This window comes from Bactrocera latifrons, unplaced genomic scaffold (assembly GCF_001853355.1).
Source record: "Bactrocera latifrons isolate USDA-ARS-PBARC rearing strain unplaced genomic scaffold, ASM185335v1 scaffold_296, whole genome shotgun sequence".
In the NCBI taxonomy this organism is placed as follows: domain Eukaryota; kingdom Metazoa; phylum Arthropoda; class Insecta; order Diptera; family Tephritidae; genus Bactrocera; species Bactrocera latifrons.
The window spans coordinates 290406-295050 of NW_017536585.1; positions in this window are offsets into that span (position 1 = coordinate 290406).

A 4645-nucleotide genomic window follows, 5' to 3' on the forward strand; every position below is an offset into this window, starting at 1 on the left:
GATGACATCGACGACAACACTGATAACCCTCACCATCCCAACGGGGACTGATAATCGTTACAACAACAACAACAGAAATATATGTATGCATGCCCATGAGTACACTCCCAACGAAGAATTTTGTTTTGTTTTGCTTTTCGTTCATATTTTATTCCATTTTGAACAGCGAAAAATGTCCAAGAATATGAAAAGACATAAATATATGTATGTATGCATGTCCATGATGATACTCCCAAACAGAGAATATTGAAGAAAAATAATTTCTTTGATATTCCATAGGAAATATGTTCCATTTTGTATGGAAATATGTATGTATGTAGAACTTTATTTTTATTTTTTATTTATTATTTTTCAAATTCTTTTATGTTAATTTGATCTTATTTTATAATAAGTCATTTTAAATAAATAAAAGATTTACCTAATATATATTCATGATTCATGTCAGCTTTCAACCACCAACAGGAAGAGCTTTTTAAAAATGAAGTGAGGGCGAGATACTATAATGAAAAACAAAAATTTAAGAAACTGGTAACATAGATTGTGGGCCATATTTAATTTTTCTAGCAGCTTCCGTTTTGTAAAAGGTAAAAGAAATATATGCAATAAATTTATATTAGCCAAGTAACTAAAACCCTTTTTTCTCTTTTTAATTTCAGATTCATCAAAAACTAATAATGTTCTTTTTATTTCTGAACACGGGTTCGAATCTCGACACAATTTATTTTTAATTTTTGCCTTTTAACACCATATAGTATACTAATAAATATATATATCACATGACCTCCCAGAGCCCCAGCAGCCTGAATAGTTCCAGGAGTTTGCCGGGCGCTAGTGAGGTGATGTGATCCCTGCTGATATAGACAGAATCCAGGGCCTTGAGTCCTTTTCCACAGATTGCTGTGCAATCCAGGATTAGGTGTGCTGGTGTTTCCTGTTCCAGGTCGCAGAACCGGCAGTTAGCACAGGAGACCATGCCCATGTTGGACAGGTGTTTCCTGAGCATTCAGTGCCCTGTGTAGATTGCGACGAGGAGACGAAGTTTTTCTCGGGGGGAGGTGGATTAGTTCTTTAAACCTGGAGAGATTAAATCCTCCCAGGAGCAGCTTGGCGTGGCGCATGCTTGTTGCCTGCTGCCAGTGCCGTTCTCTCTCCTCCGTGCGGAGCAGCTCCTTAAGAGTGGGGTCCTACCGCTATGTATGGCTCTGGTCCCAACATCTTGGATGCTGCCGCAGTGCGGGCCAGTTCATCGGCCTTCTCATTACCTTCCACTTCTTTGTGCCCTGGTACCCACATTAGGTGCACCCGATTGCTCAAGGACAGGCGGTTTAGCCTTTCTATACATTCCTCAACTAAAAGCGATTTGGTCTCGTATGACAAGATCGCTTTTAGAGCCGCTTGACTATCGCTGGGAATAGCTATGCACTGGTTGCGATAGTTGCGGCTGAGGTTGACTTCAGCGCACTGATAGATGGCAAAAACGTCTGCCTGGAAGATACTTGGGAGCTGCCCATAGGTATGGACAACTCGGTACTTGGCCCCACAATACCTGCCCCAATACCTTCCGGGGTTTTAGAGCCATCAGTGTACCATTGAATGGTACTGTCTTCCAGCAGCCTTTCCAGCGTGGAGTCATTCCACTCCGTTTTGCTGCTCCATCTGATGATGCTTGGCTTGCATCCCCATGATCTGCCGGCCAGGCGTCTGCAAATCATAAGTGATCTTGTTGCTTTGGACAGCGTTAAGTCCAAATTCCTACTCCACCCTAATGATGAGTCTAAGGTGAGGCCAAGGAATTTGACCTCCTTGGACATTTCCACCTCTGTGCCTTCAATTGTTAGGGACCTCAGGCCAGGAAGAGATCTCCGCTTAGTGAATGGGATCACGGTGATTTTTGCTGGGTTGATATTTAGCCCTACCGTGTTGCATCATCCTTTCGCCAAGTTTAAGCCCCTTTGTACAATGTCACAGAGAGTGTTCTCAAATCTACCTCTCGCCATTATGACAATGTCGTCCGCGTATCCTTGACAGCGGATTCCATTGCTGGTGAGCAGCAGAGGGGATAGTACTCCACCCTGTGGGCAGCCCCTTGTGGTGCCAAGACGAATCTTACTTTCACCCGTTGTTGTTTCTGCTACCCTAGTGTGCAGAAGGGCTTCTATCCATCTGCGTATTGGGGTGGTTACGTTCCTTCTCTCGAGTGCCTTGATCACGCTAGTGTGAGACGTGTTATCAAATGTACCCTCAATGTCTAGGAAAGCACAGATCGCAACCTCGCCATTATCTATCGAATCCTGCAGCTCAGACGTGAGTTGGTACAGAGCAGTGTTTTTGGATCTACCCGCTCTATACGCATGTTGTTTGGCATGTAGGGGTGCGATCTTCAGCGCTTCCGATCTGATATGGTTGTCTATTACTTTTTCCATCCCCTTTAGCATGAGGGGTGTGAGACTTATAGGGCGGAACCATTTGGCTAGCGAATAGTCTCTCCTCCCTACCTTAGGAATGAAAATTACTTTTGCAATTCTCCATGGCTCAGGAATATACGACTTCACCAGGCTGTCTCTCATCCTCATGCCTTATCAGGTGTGGTAGGAGAATGTCCATGCCCTGCTGCAAGAGAGCCGGGAAGACGCCGTCCACTCCCGGTTACTTAAAGCTTGAAAAGGAGGCCAGTACCCACCTGACTGAATCTGCAGTGAATAGATTCATTGTAGTCAGCCAGTCTGAGCGATCCGGCTTCCGTATGACCGAGGCTGGGGTTAGGTCAGCTTGAGCTGTCTCCGGGAAGTGCGTTTGTAGGTGTGTTTCAGCCCTCTCCTCCGCGCTTGTCGTATAGGTCCCGTCCCGTCTTTTTAGGGATAATATTGTGTCCATCTTACCCTTCGACAACGCCTTGTGCAGCCGAGCTGCCTCCGGGGTCGAGGAGATGCTATCACAGAATTTCCTGAAACTATTTGTCTTGGCAAGCCTAATCTCCTTGTTATAGATTGTTAGGTGCCGTTTGTAGTCCTCCCAGCTGCCTGTGCGCTTGGCTTTGTTTTTGTTGTGGCCGTTTCTCCGGGAAAGTATGCGGATGCGAGGACGAAGTCCGATCCTTCCTTGTCCTTCACTTGTACCGCCACCAGATTTTGCGTTAGAAACTCTGAAATACAGAAACAGTCTTTATCAGCTCTAACGACTACAAGAACGGGGTCTCCGCCGAGGATGCCGATCCCAACCCCAGACCAGGATTCCCAGCCGAGGTGGGGTCATTGGGGCACTCGTTCCGCTGTCCCGAAACCTCAACGGCAGTCGCCTCAAGCCCTGCTTGGCGGGTTACGGGTAGAGCCGGTGCTGCGGTTGACCCCGTCGTAGATTCTTGGTTCGCCGTGGCTGTTGCCTTGGGCCAGCATGGCCTCATTATAATCTTGCCGAATCGGAAATTCAGCCTGAATTCTTTTTGTTTTATGTATTTGTCGGATTCGTCGTCTATCGTTATGTTGAGGTTCCACCCTGAACCCTCAACATTACTTGCTGCAACCTTCCACGCTGAGGTGCCTAGGCCGTCGTTCTGATTTATTACTAGACTAAGCGCGAAGTCGTAGTTTTTGTCTGCACTTCTTGGAAAAATGCCACCATGTTATGAAGTTGTCGTATTTCTTCGACTCTTCGTACACACAGGGCCGGACCCTTCCAACCCTCTTTGCGTGATTTTCTTCAGCCAGGTGGCCGACCTTTCGTCTTGACAGTTGACCAGCAGCATACCGCCCTTGAAGAAAATGCCGTTAAAGGCGCCGGTGTAGTCATCACCGATGGATAGGGCATTTACCAAGCAGTTCTGTAGAGCCGTCAGCTGTTCGGACCCTAGGGCCTCCGCTGGGTAGTTGCGGGGCAAAACTGTCATTCGGATGCCCTTTACGGCCTCAGAGTACTTCCGGCTTGCGGTTCTCGTCGTCGGCTGCTGGTTGTGGTTGGAGCGCTTTCCACTGGCTTCCCGTGGTCCGTCCTCTCTTATTCTTTTGGGCCTTGGTGCCTCCTGAGGAGTGATTTGGTCGCTCTTTCTCTTCTCCATGCGACTAGGTGCCTCTTGGTTCGCCGGCTTTGCTCCGTTTCGTCCCTCCGACAAGGCTGCTCGGGCTCGGCGACGTCTCTGATTTCTGCGTCTTGTTGCATTCGAACCACTGGCACAGGCGCGTTGTGCATTATTAGGAGTGGGGCTACTCTCACTACTCCTACTCAGAGCCCGCTTTTCAGTTGTCTCTACTTGAGAGTGGCTCCACTCATCCCCGCTCTTCGTGGGTCATCGTGACCTCCTAGTCGTCCCGGCTCCGGGGTACATGGAATGTTCCCTCGTTGCCGTCTTCTTGCAGCGTCACCCCTGGTGGTTGGGAGAAGCCGTGCTGTGCTGCGGTTTAAGCCCCTGCACCACGACAAGGTTCCTACCATTTTTCTTACTAATAGGAATTAAATTTATCACAGCAATATTATGTATATTTATATTATGTACATATATTTAAAAGGCATACATCTTCTATCATATCTTGTGTAAGTCCAGAGAACGTAAAGTATAGAGAAGGTTCAAATTGAATTCTGTATGATGTTCGATTTCGCGGCTAACAGAGCCGATAGAATCTGGGCAAGGAATTCGCCGTTCTCGCTGCTATTT